General features: G+C 54.3%; 2 long non-coding RNA genes across 2 annotated transcripts; both read right to left on the bottom strand.

The window, feature by feature from the left end:
- Positions 1 to 1190: 1190 nt before the first annotated feature.
- On the bottom strand, positions 1191 to 7709 carry LOC146401506 (uncharacterized). The gene is made up of 2 exons (XR_014809193.1): positions 3594 to 7709; positions 1191 to 3540 (listed from the first exon to the last, which is right to left on the bottom strand). It is a non-coding gene; the product is annotated as an uncharacterized LOC146401506 (long non-coding RNA).
- Positions 7710 to 12170: 4461 nt separating this feature from the next.
- LOC146401505 (uncharacterized) lies at positions 12171 to 19416 on the bottom strand. The gene is made up of 2 exons (XR_014809192.1): positions 18915 to 19416; positions 12171 to 14783 (listed from the first exon to the last, which is right to left on the bottom strand). It is a non-coding gene; the product is annotated as an uncharacterized LOC146401505 (long non-coding RNA).
- Positions 19417 to 19786: the final 370 nt, after the last annotated feature.

Raw genomic sequence — 19786 nt, 5'->3', positions numbered from 1 at the left:
TCAGGATACACTGATGAAGAAGCAGAAAACAGAGGCCTCCGCCCTGCCTTTCAGTGACTCTCCTGGTTCCATCCCTATACTCTGCCTTTGCACAAGCAACGCGTTCCCTTGGCTAGACCTCAAACCTTCCTACAAGTCACTAGGGGGAGAAGCCACTGGGCTGCATGCAGCAAGGGTGGGAGGGGGGCTTGACTTTTGACCAATCAGTCTACTCTTTGGTTCTGCAAAGCCCAGCTCTTGGGGATCTGTTCCAGGCAATGCTTTCTCACTGGGAGCAACAGGACGGTCTCTGTTTTTTTCATTCACTGATATTTTCTGCTCTTGGAATCTGGGCACCTCTCAAGAGAGGTGAAGAAATGCTGATCCCTGCAGAGAAAAGAAAACCACTTAACGTGGCCATTGGCCACCGGCCCCATCCTCCCTCTAACTTAAATCTCTCCAAATGCTGGTCTGACCACTGGCAACTCAGAAGCTTCCACAGGCACCACCCTAAACAACAGAGCAGGGGGTGTAGGGTTCAGAGCCCCACCCCATAGACCTCTTAGCCTTTCACCCAAGAACCACCCATTCTCTGCCTAAAGAAGCCAAATGACCTCCCGCCAGGGGCCGCCCTCTTTGCCTCCCTAGGAGGGGTGCCCTGCCTCCCTCACCGGGCGGTCAGCCCTCCCCGCCCCCACTGAATTTTGAACGACATTAGGTGACACTCTCCTTTTCACAGCACTTGGTCAATCCCATATTTGTTGCCTCGACAACCCACGCCCAGCTCACATAAGAAATGCCAAGGCCCAGGCCCCCCTGCCTGCCCCCCCCCACAACCCCTTGTCTGCAGCCTGAGGCCCATGGTTCGAGGACTTCAAATTCTGCCACCCCTTCTACAGCAGCCCTCCAGATAAAGATCAGCCCACCGTGCCACAGCCTGGCTTCATCCTTGTGCTGTCCACACTGATTACCAACCACTAAAACTTGCCTCGGGGGTCAAAGGCCACTGTCTCCTTTCTGGATTTTGGTTCTGAAAGTGGACTAAGAGCCCAGTCCCTTTCCATTGCAAGGACCTCCAGGGAGCTGGCACTGCCCACTGCGGTAACAGCCCTGAGAGATTCCGAAACAAAGAGTGGAGCCCAGCCCTTCAGGAGATTGACACTTTCAGGAGCTGAACGCCCAGTTAATTCAGGGAGGAAAGGACAGGTGGCTGATTCCTGGACTCCCGCCCTGGGCAGCCACGTGGCTCCCCCAGCGCTCTCCGGCCCGCTGTCAGGGCCTTGTGCTTCCCCAAGCAGGCCACGTGGCCGCTTAGGGTCAAAAGGGGCCGAAGTGCTGGCGGAGACCTGGGTTCACCCACAGAACCTTGGGAACCCTCTCCTGCCTGAAGGAAGGTGCAGCAGCCCCTCGAGAGCCCAGACAGTCCCCAGCAGCGTCTCCACTCCAGCCTTTAAGAAATTCTTCCAATATTTGATGGAGAGCAGACACCAGAGGGTGTAAAGTACTTTTTCTGCGCAGCTTCTTGGTTCCCAGCAGGGCTTGGGGAGCCGCAAACTATTCACTCAGAGAAGACAGGATGAACTTGCTTCTCCCTGGCCCAGACTGGGCCGGGTGGGGACACCACCCTCCTGCCCCATGGACACAGGAACCAGGCTGCAAGGCCCAGAGGTGACAGCCCTCCCTGCCCCCCTACCCCTGCCCCGCTCTGTCCGGGAGCATAAATACAAGGCCTCCGCAGAAACTGTCTGAAGCTGAAAGAAATGACGATCTGCTAAAGAAGCTGAAACTCCATAGGAAACTGCTGAGAAAAGGAGGCAAGGAGCTTGAACCCCCCAGAAAACCAAGGGGGGAGGAGAGCCACTCCTCTGCGTTGGCCTAAGATCTCCCCATCACTGACCCCTGACCTCTGCCCATCATCAGAGGGGTGTGCGTGTTTCTTTGGGGGCCCAGGCAAGACTCCAGGCTGCCTTCAGGATGCAGAATTTTCCCAGGCCCCATGACTGGGGGCGGGGGTGCAGGCATGTCCAGGACTCAGTGGGTGGGAGGGGCTGCCCTCCACCCCTTATAGCTGCAGGGATCCGTGGACACACCCTCGTGGCCGTGGGCCATGGCCAGCTGTGCTGAGGGGCTGTCTTCAGGGGTGTTTCTGGGGTGGGGGTGGGAGGCCACTGTCACACCGCCTGCCTGTTGGAGACATACACAGCCTATGTCTAAGGGAGGCAGCACTTTCTCCTGCACATCTGGGTGTGGGTTTTAGCGTGCATTTCTGGGCAAAAGGCATCTCAGTGCACTGTGAAAGCCGCCATCCCCCTTCCAAGCCTTCTAATGACTATCTAGTATGTGATTTATTTATTGGGAACAGATGTGAGCATTTAAAGAGTGTTGGATGGAGAGCCTTTGCTAATCAATTTATTTTCACAGGTTTTACATATTTACTACAAACCAAATTGGAGCATAGCCTGCTGCCCTGGGCCCTGCTCCCACGGGCCTGGGCCACGACATTCCCAGGTACCCGAGCCTGCTCCCTGCCCCCACCCATCCCGCCAAGGTGTCTCCTACTGTGACTCGTAAAATTTCGTTTGAAGAAAGAATTGTTACCAGTTTTTCCCTCTCCACCTGGAAGACACACACCTCAGCCCTGCGTTGGACTAAACCATGAGATCTGGGCGTGGTCATGCCAGGCTTTCCCAGGCCAGGCCATTAAAACGTGCCTGGGGGAGTTCCTTTTGTGGTGCAGCGGAAACGAGTCCGATTAGTGTCCGTAAGGTTGCAGGTGTGATCCCTGGCCTTGCTCTGTGGGTTAAGGATCCGGCATTGCTATGAGCTGTGGTGTAGGCCAGCAGCTGTACCTCTGACTAGACTCCTCTAGCTTGGGAATTTCCATATGGTGAGGCCTTAAAAAGCAAAACAAAAACAAAAAACCAAGAAACATGCCTGGGACCAAGAAATAACCTGAGAGCCTCAGTCAGTCTCCATCTGTGTTCTCCCCCAGGGCTTTTCTACCTGGAGCAGTGGGAAAGCAGGCAGTGCTCCCCCCCTCCCTGCCCACATCCACAAAAAAACTCCAAGGCACACCTGCTGAGTGCTGGGGGCTGCTGAAAATATTCTTAGGCCATTGCAGGCCATAAGGGATCCAAACAGGCCAGGTCTTGCCTTCCACTTTACAGCCCAGGAGGAAGTCAAGCATGCACCTGGCATTTTTCTGCCCCAGTGGCCTCCTCTTCCCTGACCTTGGGGCCACCCTGGATCTGGAACTGGCCCTGGAAGGTGAGAAACTGAGGCATTCTGGGAGTCCACAGGGATCCCCACGTTGACCACAGCCCAATTCTGTCTGCCAGCAGCTGCCCTCTGGCCTCAGGGGGTCTGCAGCAACAGGGTGGGGGTGGGGAGGGGAAGCAGGTAAATCATAGCCAAGGTGAGCCTCTTACCCAATTACGTATCTTTCTATCTCCCCAGCACTAACCCCACCCAGAGCCATGGTCCAGAATTCTCCAATGGTTCTAGTCCACGGTTCTGCAGGCTTAGGTGGGTCTCCTGTGGGTCCCCCTTTACTTGGGAGGCCTGGGGGGAGGGGACAGAGAAGGTTGGCTTTGCTTCTGCCTGGCCCCTCCCACCCCAGGGGGGGCATTACTGTCTCAGGACCACTTTTTTTAGGTGACTTTCTCACTGTCCTGTGTTTGTGGCTCCAGTTCATCTGTCGACCCCACTGTAAATAATTGGAGACACGGATCCAGGGAAGGCGGACAACTCTGTAGTAACAGGAGATGTGGGGCCAAGGAGGGTCTTGGGCACAGAGGACGCACAAGGACCACGCAAGCAGGAGTGCTCCATTTCAAGGAGCCAACCCCAGGTCCTGTCTGCCCTGAAGCTCCGGGACAGAGTCAGTCATCATGTACTTGGCTGTGTGGCCCCAAAAGGGGACTTGCATTCCTGGAGTCCCAGGCAGAGCTGCTGCCTCTGGCTAAAGTCTGGAAGAAACCAGGCCTGACCTCAGATACCAGAGAGTCCCCACTGGCCTTGCCTTGTATTTGCTAGTCACCTGCCACCTGCCTGGGTCCCTGGGAGCTAAGCTTCTGTTCCCAGCCCCCAGTACAGACCTCATAGGGGCTACTGTCCAGAATTCTCACACAGTTCAGGTTTTGAAGGCTTACGCTTGCTCTTGGGAGTGCGCTCATCCTGGGGTTGGGGGGCTCTCTGGGCAGAGTGGGTGTCACAGCGGGGGTCTGGCCCTGAGGGCTAGTGCAACACTGTGCCAGGGGTGGCCTCTTGAGCCCCCATGTGTCCACAGTGAACTCTGCAGAGCAGGTGAGGGAGTCAGCCTCGGAAGGGGGTCTGCAAAGCGTTCAGAACAACACGATCCTATAACCAAGCTAGTGCCCTGTGGGGGTCCTGGGCACACAAGCCTTTCTCTGTCCCCCATCGCTTGTTCATAGGGAATAAGCCTCAGTCTCCACGACCTTCCCTGAGTTCCAAAAGGGCAGTTGCTCATCAGGGAAGGGAGGGGATGCAGAGACCAGGGAGGAGCCGTCAAGAGACAATAGTGCAGCCCTGGGGCAGGTCCTGGTTCCTCCTCAAGGAATATACATAACAATACTTTGAACTAAAACCCCAACAAATGGAAGAGCTCCCTGACGAAGCATTCTTCCTTCCAGGAGGAGGACCACCACCAGAACCAGTCCTGGGGCCCCTAAACACCAGCTTTGAGAAATAATCCAAGCTTGCCTCTCCCCTGATCCTTATTCCACTCCCCAAACTATAAAACCACCTCCTAGCCCTTTCCAAGGGGGGCACAGTCTTTAAGGCATTAGGCTGCTGTGGCCCCCCTTTGCCTGGCAAAGCAATAAAGCTATTTTTTTTCTCCTTTACCCCAAACTCTGTCTCTGCATTTCAACTTGGCACTGGCACATTGGCTGAATTTCGGCAACAATCCTTCTGTGTGGCTTGTGGTGACACCGGTGCCTGCAGCCCTGATCCACATCCAGAACCTCCCCCTGCCCGGAGCCTTGAAAGCCCTCACAGCACATGAGTCCCTATGTTTCTGGAGCAGCAAGCTGTCGGGGGGCCTTTTGGGGGTGTTCTGAGGCCAGAGGGGCTCTGTTTCCTGGGCTTTGGGGACCAAAGCTTCTGCCAGAGCCAGTGAAAACAGGACCACGCAGAAAAGGGGGCCTGGCAGGCTGCAGCTGGTGAGGGGGCAACTCCGGAGAGCACAGTGCAGGGAAACTAAGGCTCAAGTCACCAGCAAGGGTACAGGGCCATCCCTTTCTTCCTGACTCTGACATTGCGCCGAGTATCAGGACCACTTGTCACCCACCTCAAAGACATTTTCCTTTCAGCTCCGTGGGCCAGCCAGGCAGGCAGGCAGGCCAGCCCAGGGCTTCCCAAGCTCCTGTCTGTAGGAAGTTATCTCCAGCTGCCCAAACAGGCAAGGATGTGGAGTCTCCATGTGTTTGGTAGGGAGGAGGAAGAGGGATTCACTGCCATGATTCATAGGTAACCCAGGGTCCACCCAGAAACGCTTTGTGGCTCAGCCATAAAGTAACCTCCTACTGGCTCTTAACATTCCCAGAAGGCACACCTAACATCGACAAGTGTGAGCAGATGAGGCCTGCTCGGGCTCAATTCCCCAGTAGTTAAAGCTGAAATGGATCTCCTTTGCACACACTCGACGTGATTTCAGTCAGTCTCTGGTGCCGCCCCACCTGCTGGTGTGGATCTTATAAATGTGCCTGCGCTTCAGGCCGTCACCATATGGTATGTGCATTGCCAATGCCAAACACGTGACAGCTCAGCGCTGGGGCTGTGGTGGCCCAGAGGCGAATGAGACCCAAAGGGAGGCTGCCTCGGGCTGGAAAATCAGATGAACATACTGTAGGAGAAAATGTCCCAATAAAAATGTAGAAAGGAGAGACCCCGGCCATGATGACTAAGCAAAGTCTAGCCAACTGTCCCAACCACCCCTCCCCCACACATCTGCTTCTGTAAATTTGTTTCCGCATCTACTACCTTGCCTAGTTAGCCAAGCATGGACCCAGAAGACGTAGCCCATAAAAGCCTTGTGAAACCCTTCTTCTAGGCTCAGACTCTGGAGAGCGCTCTCCTCTGAGCCCGCCGGCGTAATAAACCTGAGTTCTCCCACTCTCTGAGTGCTCGCTTGGTTTCTCGCCCGGTAAAAGAGCTGATCCACTGCAGCCACAGAGCTGCTGGAGCTGGTACACTACAGCCACAGGGCTGTCGCCAGAGCTGATAACGCTGCAGCGCAGGGCTGCTGCGTGTCTGCCGTAACAATACGAGGATAGCATCATCTCGGTGACTTTGTACACATCCACATAGCCATACAGGCAAAGTCTTGAACCACAGCTAACCTGAATCCTTGCCTGACGCCTGTGATCTGCCCAGAACCAGAGAAAGGAAGCCTGCTCCAAGGCCACCTCCACACCCCTCATTTCTCCCTGGGGGGCTGTCACGAAACAGTTCATCACCTCTGGCATCTACCCAGAAGAGAGAATGCGGAGATGGAAAGAGTCCCTTTCCAGATGCCCATGACGGAAAAACCGTCAACACTCGAGCCTGCTGGATTCAGGGCCTGGATACCCAGATCCTTTGTAATTCAGGGTCAGCCTCAAAGATTTTCCCATACCCTGGCTTAATCTGTGCAAGAAAGTTCTTTCTCCAAAGCTCTTAACAGGGGGCCTGTTTTAGGCCCTATACGTCCCCTCTTCTCTCTTTCACTGACAAACAAGATTCCACGGCCAGGAAATATCTCCAGAAGGCAACCGAGGACTTCCAGCAAAAGCTGATGATGTGGCTGGTGCTGGACCTGGGCCACCTCGGCCTCTTCCCTTCATGCTCTGCTCACCCTTTTACACCATGACGCCCCGCCCACCCTCCTTTAATAACCCCGGAGTTGGCCGGGTTCCCACCTCCAGGGCCTATCTGCTGGAGCTGCCATTGACTTCTGCTCTGTAAGAGTGTGCAGCAGGCTGCGCCCCGCCCCACTGCCCGCTCTGCGTCTCCGCCCCTCAGTCCCGCCCCAGTCCGTGCAGGCATGACTTCAAGATGCCCAGGGTTGCCCCTGAAGAGGCAGTCCTGGCAAGCTCACTGCAGAGCAACCAGGCTGCAGGCTGGGCTACACTGACTTGTAAGGGTCACTTTAAAGAGATGAAGTTAGCAGATATCTTCTCCAGAGTTCCTCCACCCCAGTATTAGGACCGTTTGTGGTGGTGGTGGCGGGGGTGGGGGGGGCGCAGTTGCTTGCTTTCCATTGGGAGCCCAAATCCTGTACCTTGGGGTGAATGGCCTTCACCCCAACACACTCCATCAAACTTGGTGCCCTGAACGCCTCCCCTACACTCAGAAGCCCGGAAGCCCCGTCTTTAAGCCCAAGTCTCTGCGGCACCCTTCGCCTGTTTTGGGACCCGACACGACCAAGCACAGAGGCTCCTGGCAGCTGCAGCACTGCCGGGGCACAAACGGGCGACGCGACCGGCAGCCGACACTCTCTCCCTCTGTGCCAAGGGAGGTGGGAACCGAGAGGTTAAGGGGCCCCTCTCCCGGTTCCCCGGCCTCCAGGACGGCGCCCCCCCACCGCCCCGACTCCTGCTTCCTCCAGCACCTGGCCACCCTCGGACCCTTCTGCTCAAGGGAGCTCGAGGGGAGGGGGTCTACGTGACTCCACCGCGCGGCAGGACTGAGGAAGACGTTGGGGACAGCAGTTACCCCGAGGCCTCTGCGCGGGGACGCGGCGCGGAGCGGGGCGGGGAGGGGGCCGCCCTCCCGCCCCGCCCCTGCCCGCCCCGCCCCTGCCCGCTTCCAACGGCCGGCACCGCCCGGAGCGCCCCGCCCCGGGGGTGGAGCCGGCAGCGCCCCGCCCCGCCCCGCGCCCAAGCCCACCCGTCTCCCAGCAGCCGGCCACCTGCCCAGAGACTCCTAAGGCTTCCAGGGGTGGGTCTGCGGACCTCCGCCTCTCTGGACTCGTGGGCCAATGTAGAGGGTTTCCCGAGGCGCCCTTGATTTCAAATATCCTGTCCAGCTGCCAGACCGCGCTCTCCTCCCTGAGCTTTGGAGAACTGCGCATTTTTTGCACTATCTCCAGGACCTCAGATTGAGCTGAATTGAAGCGATTGAGGGTCGCTGTGGAAGGTCCCAAGTAATCCAGATATCTTGATCCACCAGATTTATCCCTAGAGTCAGAGACCTCTTGGGGGCTGCGGGGGACGGGGAGCAGAGGCTTCGGGTTTCGAAGGAATGGGCGGTGCCAAGGCCCTTGCTTGAGCAGGAGAGCGGTGGGAGTAGGGTCTACGAGGCCTCCTGTTTTCGCCTCAGCCTTAGACGGAAAGCCCTGCCCAGGCCCTCTCCTCTCTGAACCTCCCCCTCCTCCCATCCGCCTTCAACACAAAGGATCTTCGCTTTCTCAAGAAAAACGCAGGCCTCAGAGTTCCTCCACCAGCCCTGGCCGCCCCCAGGAAGCGGGCGACTGCCTTTCCCTCCTTGTTCTGGTCCAGATAGTAACTGAAGACCTTTTACAAAATGTAAAGCGATTTGGCTAGTCCTTGAGGCCAGCAAATGTGACTCTGAAATTATACAGTCTGTGTTCGTGTAAATCCATTAAAATAGAAAGTTTATAACCGCCTACATTTTCATTGACGACCCCAATCCATCTACTTGCAGTAACCCCCTCCCTGCCCTGCCCCCCAATCATCTTCAACAATTATTACTCTCACAGAAAGTCAAGGTAAATTGCAAGGGAGCTCACCTCCAAAGGGGAAGGAGAAAGGGAGGAAGGGAGGGAGGGGAGGGAGAGAGGGAGGGAGGGGAGGAAGAGAGGGCGAAAGGAAGGAAGAAAGGAAAAACCTGTTGTTTTTTAATTAGAACTTGGACTTTAGCAAAAGTTAGCAAAAAAGAAAAATGCCGACGTGTATTGTGATAGTCTGAAGGGGGAGCTACTGAGCGACGGAAAGGCAGCGAGGCTTCCCCAGGGCCTGCCTGTAGCAATTAGGTTCAGGTGGTCCCCCCACATCAGAAGTCCCAGGGCAGGACTTCTCAGAAGGAACTACAGATTGTCTCGGGTGGACGTGGCAGTGACTGCAGGTGCAGGTAGAAGGGGCTCCCAGCTGTGCTCTACTCTGTGCGTGTGCTCACGTGTGCATGTGTGAACCAGGCTGCGGTGGGGAGCTAGAGAAGAAAGACTGGGATGTGAGAGAGGAAATTCAGAGCCTCCCAGATTCTTGCCTCAGAAAAGCCAGTTTCAAGTCACCAGAACACAGGCTCTCCATTATGTCACCTCCCCAAATGGAGTGTCCTTGGAAACCTTGGTACTGATGGACCGGGGCTGGCTCCTTGTGGGACGGCTAACCAGCATCAGTGCTGGATGTCCAGGCTTGCCGGGGAGGGATGGAGAGGCAGGGCTTCGGCATTCAGGGAGCATTTACTGTTCACCATGGTGGTCCCGTCCAAGGCTGCCCACTGGCCTCCTGGCTGGACAAGGTCAGGAGAGCCTCTGTAGAGCAGCAGCCTTGTTTTTTGGGCAGGTACACCCTTGGCCTTCAAAGCAGAGGACAGAACTTGGATGGTGCTTCCAGAAGGGAATCAGAACCTATAAGCCAGGGACCAGAACTTCTGGCATCTTTGAAGAGCCTGTATCTTGTCACTTCTGAATGTTTCTATTTTGGTCAACTCCTTTCTTTCTCTGCAGCTAAGAAGCTCTTAACACAGCAGGGAAGTGGGGAGCAGGAAGCCGGCCCTGCAGCAGCTGGTCTTGAGTGGAGCCAGATCCTCTCAAAACGGGAGCCCCTGAAGCCTTGGGCCTCGCTGCGTACAGGAGGAAATGTGGGTCGGAGGAAGGGAAGCAGATACGGGGTGTTCCGCCTCGTGGCACGGCACCTGGGAGGAATCTGGAAGCAGAGTTGTGCAAAGTGGTCTGGGCGCCAGTGGGAACGAAGGAGGGAAGGGAGCGAGTCTGAGCACATAAGGAGCAGGGGCCTGAAGGCGTGACATTTCATCTCTCCTGCTTCTGATTTGTCACATGAATTTGCACCCAGTCTGACGGACACCCCAACTGGGCTGTTCGCCCCTCAGGAGCTGGTGCCTCCATCCTGCTTTCCATTCCCAGAGCCCCTCAGCTCAGTGCCTGCCACACTAGTTAAATTTTATTTAACACATTTAATTTGCCTTGAATGGTATATTTGCCAGCTCATTTTTCCAGATCTCAGTTTTTATTTTTTCCAGTCATTTAAAAGGGATTCTCTCAGATCCTCTGTTGGCTAAGGGAATTAAATCTCACAGACCTCAAAACTTCCTTCCAGAGTTCTCAGGAAATGGGGCTGGCTGGCTTTCAAGCTACTTAATAACTCTAGTTAGCATTGTCTCATAGGAAGTGTGTGTGCGCTCAGAGTGGGTGACAAGCCCTACATGTGAAAGCAGGTTGTATCAGGTCCCGTCAAATGTCTGAGATGATGGTCCATCATTCCCTGCCGACCCTGGAGGGTTGAATCCAGGTGGGCAGCTGGAAGCGGAGGTCCAGACCTCAGAAGCAGTGTTTTACCACAAGTCGACACACCTGGAGCCACAACCCAACCAGCCACAGGAAACACCTCCTGAATCGGGGCTGACTGGGGCAAGAATTTGCCAAGACATATGCCCATCTCTCTCCCAGCACCCGGCCCAGCCCAGGCTGCCATCTGCCTAGGAGCTGCACACCTGGGCTGGCTCCAACCCTACATTCAGCCCGCAGTGGAACCACCCGAGCCGACTCCCTAACTGCAGCCTGGCCTAGGGTGGCCATTAAGAACATTACCTCCTTGGAGTTCCCATTGTGGCTCAGCAGTTAAGGAATCCAACTAGGAACCATGAGGTTGTGGGTTCGATCCCTGGCCTTGCTCAGTGGGTTAAGGATCTGGCATTGCCTTGAGCTGTGGTGTAGGTTGCAGAAGAGGCTCAGATCCCGCGTTGCTGTGGCTATGGTGTAGGGCGGCACCTGCAGCTCCAATTGGACCCCTAGCCTGGGAACCTCCATATGCTGTGGGTGCGGCCTTAAAAAGCAAAAACACAAAACTAAAATAAAGAAAATGAAAAGCTTATTCTTTCTATTGTCCCCTAATGTTAAACACACACACACACACACACACACACGATTACACCTTAGTAATCATAAGGGGTGCACGTTGGTATGTGATCTTGCAGCCCACACCGGAAAAATGAATATGTGTTTAGTTGAACAGACGCTGCACGCTGCCCTGAGAACTGCCCTGGCCCTGGACTGGCCGAAGAGTGGAGCAGAGGCCTCTCCAGCCCTGGGACTCACCTTGGAAACTGTGCCTAGTTTTTTGCGGGGTTTTTTTTGGGGGGTGGGGGTGGGAGGACAGTTATTTTTATAAACAAAATCCAGAGAGCAGGGTTTCAGCATTTTTCAGTTTATCCCGCTCATCCACAAGGTTGAGGGCAGGTGGAATGAAACCGCCCACCGTCAGGGGTTCCCTCTGAGCTGAGGTGCTGCCCTGGCAGGTGCTGCCCTTCTGAGGCCCCCTCCCCTCTCCCCTCCTCTCCACTTTGGGCCCAACCACGGGGTGAGGCGCAGCACCCGTCCGTTGGGTACAGATGCGGAAACGAAGGCCCAGAGAGGGCTGGCCTCCCCTTCTGTGCCTCCACGCTCCCTGCCTCTTGCCATCCGGCCTCTCTCTGGTGCCATGTCCTCGATTACTCTCTTTGGAGTATTTTGGAGTGGGTGGCTGGCCCCCTCTTTTGTTTGGCCTGTGTAAAAGCCAGTCTTGTCCGCCCCCCCCCCAGGCCCCCTACCTACCCACTGTGGATCCGGCAATGCTGCTCCCTATTGTGGCCTCCTGTCCACAGACTCGGCATGTGCCGCTTTATCTTTTACCGCTTCGTACCCATAAAATCATAGCATGATAAAGTCGCACCATAGAAATGGGTCAGAAAATGGTCATTGACAATTTACTAAGAATTATATGGAACAAAAATTCTCTTCCATTGCAATAATGACAACTTTGCTGCTGCTGGGCTTTCCCCTTTAATCAGGATACCAAAAGCTCAATAAGAATGTTCTATCAAAGGCTCATGAGCATCCTTCAAATCTTCCCTAATCCGCTCCTTCTGTTGAAAAGCCAGCATTTTACTGAGAACAGTACTCGTGTGTGTGACCCTGACAGTACTGTCAACTTAAAAAAATGCACAACCTGAACGTTAAGAGTTAGGTTTTATTTGGGGCAAAATTAGGATTTAAGCCCAGGAGACAGCATCCAAGGTAGCCCCGAGAAACCACTTCTCACTCATTCTATAATGTTTTCCCTGTATTTTAACATACCAAATATCCTAGCAAATTTAACTTTTTTTTTTCCTTTGAGATGCCTCAGTGGTCTTCTGAAGATCCCAAAGTTAGCAGAAGTTAAAAGAACTTTAATTTCAATTTCAATTTTTTGTTTGCTTTTTTTAGGGCTGAGCCCACGACACATGGAGGTTCCCAAGCTAGGGGTCTAATCGGAGCTGTAGCTGCCAGCCTACACCACAGCCACAACAACGCCAGATCCAAACTGCGTCTGCAACCTACACCACAGCTCACAGCAATGCCAGATCCTTAACCCCCTGAGCGAGGCCAGGGATTGAAGCTGCAACCTCATGATTCCTAGTCGGATTTGTGTCCACTGCACCACGACGGGAACTCCAAATATTTTTATCATTTAACAATTTAGCACACCTCTAAAGTTTCACATTACTAACATCTGGAGAGGTTATTCTCAAGTAGACATTTTAAGATACAATTATTCTTAAAATTTCACCCAAAACCTCTTATCTCACTTGGATTTAATTTCCTTATAAAGATTTCATCGTACAAATTTATTTATTTTTTGCTGGTAATTTTGCAACAGATATAATAAGAGCTTATTTAACTTCTATAAACCCAAGTTCAATAAAGTTGTTATACTTAATGTTGATGACCCTAAAGACATATCAAGAAACTTTAATATTAGATATTAATTTGCTACCGAATATTTCCCAGTTCACAGTGAATCTAAAATTCTGGCCCATTACCTTCTGTATTTTCAAGAATTTATATAAACTCTTAATTTCCTTTAAGTCAATTAAGTAGAACTCATTTACAATTTATTTTTTTTATTCTTGAAAAAATTTTTTTTTATGTTGTCTTTTTAGGGCCACACCCAAGGCATATGGAGGTTCCAAGCTAGTGGTCCAGTTAGAGTTGTAGCCACTAGCCTGCGCCTGAACCACAGCTGCGACCTACACCACAGCTCACAGCAATGCCGGATCCTTAACCCACTGAGCGAGGCCAGGGATTGAACCCACGTCCTCAGGGGTGCTAGTTGGGTTTGTTAACTGCTGAGCCAGGACGGGAACTCCCTGCAATTTATTTTTGATAATACCACCCCAAAGTTAAGACGTATGTAATGCACATGCAACCACATAGACCAACACAACCAGAGATCTCATAGATTGATTTTCCAGGCATAGTCATGATTCAGATGTCACAAAATTCAACTAGTTTAAAAAAACAATTGGAATACGTTTTTTTAAAGACTTCTTTCCCCATTTTTTTTTTTTTTTTTTCCCAGTCTCAGGAATTAGAGACGGTCTGGATAAGATAAGCCTTCCTGAGAGCCTGGTCTCAAGGCTCAGGGACAGGAAGCAGGGTCTCCTAGTTCCCTCAGGTTAGAATTTTGAAAGGATTTTTTCCTCTCTTTTAAGCTAGCTCTCTCTCACAACTGCATATGCAATAAAAAGAGTCCTTTTTGGCTATTTTCAGGGCAAAATTTTTTCTTTAATACCCAACTAAGTAGGTACTTGCAAACCTGGCTGAGGTGTTAGTTGGAGGCTGGCTTCCTGATACCCTTCGTGTTTTTATTTGTTTGTTTAAGAGACCTCAGCTGAGTTTGTTGGGGCTAAGTCTGCTTATGACATTTGAGTGGTGGGCCAGTGTGCTGCTTGAGAGCTTAATGCCTCTAGGTTTTGCCCAGAGTTGCTTCAGCCCCCTCTTATCGGGTCTCAGGTCTCCCAGTGGCATCTGGGACACCATGGCTGCTCAAATCGCCAGTTCCTATACATGTCCCTGATAGAGCGAGTTTTAACAAATGTGTGGCTCTCCCTGTGGGACCCCTGTAGGGCGCGAGGATTCAGCCTCCACCCTCCCGTTGTTACATTTCTCAGTCACTTGAGAAAACCGTAACCCCCTTGGGGGAGTCTTGTCCCTTTTCTTTCGAGCAAATGCTCTCATGTAATATCTTAACCTTTATCCCCACAAATTCCATTAATGCAGCTGAACTGAGGAAAAGCATCAGGTCAGCCTCTTAACCTAAACATTCAGCCCAGACCACTCAGTCTCTTTCAACTGAACAAACCTCAGTGTCTTTCAAAGGAGCCCCCAGTGTCTCCACTGTCGAGGTATGGTCCCCAGTATCTTTTCAACTGAACACACACACCCCCCCAGCATCTCCGCCAAGGGGTATTCTCTCCCCCCAGTATTCTCCACTGAGGAGGTGTCCCTGGCCAGCGTCCTCCCAGCATCTCTGCTTGGGGGTATCCCCCGGTATCTTTCAACCAGCACCCCCAGTATCTTTCCCCTGAGGGGGCAGGTACCCATTACACCCGGCCAAATAAAACTCAGGATCATCAACCAACACGGGAGAGCCGAGATCCAGGAGAGGCTCACCCACATTCGTCTTGGCTCCCGGAGGAGAGGGACGGGCACAGGGGTCTCTCCTGGCACCCAGGCTCCATCTCCTCGTAGAGTTCAGGTGAAGGAGAGAAGTCTCCTCAGGGTCCCTGGTTTCACAGTCGCCCTGTCAACAACAACAAAAAATGCACAACTTGAGAGTTTAAGTTTTATTGGGGGCAAAATTAAGACTTAAGCCCAGAGACAGCAACTCAGGTAGCCCTGAGAAACCAACCGCTCTGAGGCGGGGAGCGGGGAGCTAGCATACAGAGGAGGGTTTGCAATAAAGGGAAGGTAGTGGGAGCAAAAGAGGTCTGGGCTCCTGGACACCATTCCTTTGAAACGCAGCTCAGCTCTGGGGCCAGGATCCTGAGTGTTCACAGCCCTCAGGGCCCAGCGCTCACCCCTGGAGGTGGCTGCATTCGGATGACCGTGACAGCCTTTGTTTTGTCTACTTACCTGCAGCCTGGGTGTAGGTTTTTTCAGACAGCTCTGAAATAGCGCCCCAAAGAGGAAAACCGGACTGCCAGGATACGTGTGATAAAGGTGAACGGGGAGGCGCGTGCGGCCATCCACACATTTACACAAGTTTGCTGCTGATCTCATGAAGGTCACTACGAGTCACGGATATCCATCGCCATGAAGGAGTTTAGTGTTTTTCTAGATATGAGTAGATGCATGAATTGGGCTCACAAAAACTTCTCCTAAAAACATCGATTTGAAGTCCTGATCTCAATTTTCCCAGAGCACAGGAGGGCCTTCACTCCTGGTCTCCACCCTCCGCTCAGAGGCTGCTGCGGGTTGGCAGCTGCAGGGCTCATGATTTAATCCATGTAGAGCCCGATGGCAAGTGCCAATCTCCAGTTCACAGTACGTTAATTCGTCGTGTGAATCTGTCACTTGGCAAACACCTGCTTGGACGGTCTGCGCGTGCGCAGTAACCTCTCCCTACTCCCAGCCCAGCAGCGCTGGAAGGAGCACGAGAAGGCATCTGCTTTGTCCCCTGGACTACAAAGAGGGGCCATTGTGGAAGACTGGTGCCCAGAGAGAGGAAGGGACTTGCCTGGGGTCCCTAACCCGTCATAGAATTGGGACTGGCTATACAAAGTCAAGTGCAAAGTCAGCACCCTCCCCACCTTCCCCCGGCTCCCACCCCAGCTTCCCACCAGGCAGAGCCACTGGACGCTGGTAGTGGGAAGGGTGGTGGAGACCTTCCTAGCACCTTCCTCTAACTGCCGAAGGGCCGGCCGGCCACTGAGGGGAAGCAAGTCCACCACAGAGTCTGCCATAGTCAGACGGCTGCTGGAGTGAGGCCCAGCAGTTTCCAGAAGCAGGCTTGATGAGCCCAGCCAACACGTAGAATCTGAGCTCCAGGGAGCTGCCCCAGGCCAGGCAGGGGGCATCCTGACTTTGGTGTCACCCCTCAGCCATGGGCTCCAACCGAACGGGTGGCAGAGAAGCCCCCCAGCTGCTGGGCCACTTGCCAGGACTCTGAGATGTCAACAGAGAAAAATAAAGCCCAGGAAACCATTGCGGACCCAGTTGGCCCAGAGAAGAGAGGAAATTGCCAGAAACTGCCTGGAAGAGGCTATAAAACGAGAATAAAATGGGATGATAATTTATGACGTGCAGTAAAAACATCAGGGGAAGCTGAGCAGCCAGTGAGGGTTCATTGCCCTCTGCTCTGTGGCCCTTTAAGCATGCTGAGCCCTCCCCCCCCACCACCCTGGCAGCCCCCACATTTTGGAAAGCCCTGCCCCTCCCCCACATCATCCAACCCTTGCTACGAGGCACCTGCCCCTCTCCCCCAGCTCCTGGGGCCTCAATATCTTCATACTAAAGGCTGCTTTCCTTGCAGGGCACCTGACGGGCCTTACAGCAGCTCCGGGAGGGCCTTTCCCTGAAGACGTGAAGGGACCAACTCAAGGTCACACAGCTAGTCAGTGGCAAAAGTTCAAGATCAAAATTCCTTTTCAAACCCACCCCACTCTCCTTGCCAGAAACAGAAAATTGGGAGTTCAAGATCTAAGTGCAGGCTCGTCTCCGCTTCCAACTCCCCCGCCCCACCCAGAGCCCCAGAGCCTTGTGGGGAAGTGGGGCGGCCCCAGAAGTTGGTCAGCAAACCTCGCCAAGGTCTGATCCTCCAGGCTGCCCTGCCCCCAGCCCACGGATCTGGGTTACCTACATGCCACTGCCCTTGTGGAGCTCCGGGCTGTTCCTGCTCCTAGGCGCTCAGTTGGGTCCCTGCAAGGGCCAGCCACGTACCCCAGGGAGCTCGGACTGCCCTTCCCCCACTCACTGCCAGTTGCGAGTTGTTCCACGTGTTCTGAAGAGGGGGACGGGCCGCTTGTCCCATGTAGGGACTATTGATACCTGTCCCGGCCACATCCTTCCAGGTGGGCTTGGGAGGTGCCTAGAGCAGAGGGAGCAGCGGGCTGCTCACATCCCAGTGACTCTCCAGTAGGGTGAACCTTCTGTGCAGTGTTCTTCTGTGGGGTGACTCTTTAGTGGGGTGAACCTTCTGTGCAGTGTTCTTCTGTGGGGTGACTCTTTAGTGGGGTGAATCTTCTGTATGCTGCTCTTCTGTGGGGTGACTTTTCTGTGGCATGCCTTTTGTCCCGTGTAGTGATACGTGTCCTGGCCACATCCTATCAGGTGGGCTTGGGAGGCGCCAAGAGCAGAGGAAGCAACGGGCTGCTCACATCCCAGTGACTCTTCCGTGGGGTGACTTGGAGGCTCCCCACTGGACCATCCGTTTGTAGGTGGGAGGGTGGGAGCCCAAGGCCAAAGAGGAGAACTGGCAGGGGGGTGGCAGGGAGCATTAACGCTGCTTCCACCACCAACCCCGCCTTACCCACGGCGAAGTACCCTTGGGAAGCTCTAGGGAGGTCGAGGCTGTGATGGGACTTGGTAAACCTCCCAGCCCGTGAGCCGCAGGGGCTGGAACTATCCTTGGCTGAGCAAATGGGTCAGCACCAGGCCTGTCCCAGCCACCATCAGTCCCCAGGCGTCACTGTTGCCGTACCCCTGCCACATCAGGAGCCTGCATGTTGTTGTGTGGGTCCTCCCACCAAAGCAAGCCTAAAGCTGAGGGGAAGCAAAGGCGAGTCCACCTCAGGCCAACGTGGAGAATCTGAGGGTCACTGACCCAGAATACCCCCCAAGGCCACCCCTACACCTCCTTCCCCCACGATCCCACAGAGGAGGGCGAGCCTGTCAGCTCCAAGCCCGCTCTCCCCACTGCTTGTCTACTCGAAGCTCAGACGGTCCTGTTCCCCCCTCATTCTTAAGAACGGGGGTCGGCAAGGACCCCCAGCCTCCTCAGGGGCCCACGGCTCTGGCTGAGCCTGTCCCGGAGTTCCCGAAGACCGTTTGGGGACCAGGCTTGGCAGCAGCCGCCCTAACCCTGTCTCCTGTGATAACGTCCTAATCCATTCCAAGAACCCCAGTTTCTTCCACCTGGCTGGTCCCCCCCCTTTTTTTTAACACAGTAAATCCTTGAATCAGGTAATACTTAAGGGGACAATTCTTTGTCAGCCCAGAGCACAGAACTTCCAAAGTTATTCTCCAGAGGAGGGGGTGCCACCACCAGGGTCCTGGCCAGGAGTCCCCTCTTGCTCTGCAGACACCCAAGGGCCCCTCCTGCTGAACTGTTGGAGGTCCCACCCCCAACCAGCTCGTCTCCAAGAATGACTTCTTTCCTCTCCCCCAAGCCACAACACCCCCTCCCTTACGAAACTTCTGTTCCTTGAGTGGGTTGACATACGCAGCCTAACAGTTACATAGGAAGCACGTTTTAAAGTGATTTTACTCAAGGCATTTAGGGACCAGGGCAACTTCCCAGAGCCCTGAAAATCAGCAGTGTGGTGACCCCTCTGGAAGAGCCCTGTCGTGTTTAACAAACCCTGCAGTGCTCACAGGGCCTGTCAGCTTCCTCTTGCTTCCTTTTGGAAAACAAAATCCGAGGATGCGGGAGGGAGAAAATCCCCCACACAATCACCCACCCCCACAGGGGAAAGAACCCCCCAGACCGTTTTTCCCTGTTCTGGACATTTTTTTCCAAACTCTCCAAGGGGAAGGACGGGTTTCTGTGGCTGAGCCCAGAAATGAACTCCCTGGAGTTTCCTGCAGTCTGGTTATCTGGCATCCTTACAAGCGGCTTGTTCCTCTCCGTCCCTTGATGTTCTGCAGACAGGAGCGGGTGCCTTTGGAAATGGACCATAGCCGCTCCAAGCCGCAGGTGGTTCCCATCACTCACCTCGTGGACCGCCGGCCTCTCCGGAGGGCCTCCTGTTCTCTGCTCAAAGCCAGGGGGTCAGCCTTGTTCCTTCCTGGTTGCCCGCTGCCTGGCTGGGCTGCTCCGAGTCAGCCAGAGGGCGGGGCCTCGGCTGTGCACCCGGTGCTTGTGGCACAAAGGCCCAGTGTGGCCCTGGGGGCTCCCAGCCCTCGCAGAGCTTACAATCTGGTAAGGGACACAAGACAGCACTGGCCCCGAGAAGGGTGTAGGGCTAAGACGCCCGACGCGCAGCTGTGAGCTGAGGTGGGAGAGCCCGCTGCAGGGACCCCGCTCTGCAGGCCCTTGTCCCCAGACCCAGAATGGAGGCTGGGTCCTAACTGGGGGCAAGTCCCTAATTAGCCTGAATTCATAGTCTTTCTCTCTCTGGTGACCATGCAGGTGAGGTCCCCACTGGACAGAGCTCAGCTCTTTCACAACAGGCGTCTGGCCCTTTTCCTCCCAGACCCGCCTGGCCCTGCACTTCCCCCAACCTCCCTCTGTTTGCGTTTGGCCTGACGTTTCTATTGATGTATTGATCCCTGCTCATTGCTCAGTCTGGGGGCCCTCAGGGACAGCTGCCTCACATCTGGGGCAGGGCGGGGTGGGGAGAGCTGACTCTGCAATCGGATTGGAGATTTGTGTAGGCTGTGGCTGTCCTCAGGGAAGGGGGGAGGGCTTTGTCCCACCCCGGAACCTAGCTGACACATCATTCTCCCCATCTGCATGGGGGGGGGGGCTTTTTATCTCCTCTCATCACCAAGGTGAAGAGGCTTCACATAATAAAGGAAAGTGCTTTCAAATCTGTAAAATGCCAAGGGAGGAAGCGTAAGCCCGGATTCCTTGTTGCTACACCT

The sequence above is a fragment of the Sus scrofa genome, chromosome 7 (genome assembly GCF_054392235.1).
Source record: "Sus scrofa isolate SSC_HxYL_T2T_F1_AM1 chromosome 7, Sscrofa_HxYL_maternal_Yorkshire_Landrace_v2.0, whole genome shotgun sequence".
In the NCBI taxonomy this organism is placed as follows: domain Eukaryota; kingdom Metazoa; phylum Chordata; class Mammalia; order Artiodactyla; family Suidae; genus Sus; species Sus scrofa.
This window is presented reverse-complemented; position numbering and strand designations above follow the sequence as displayed.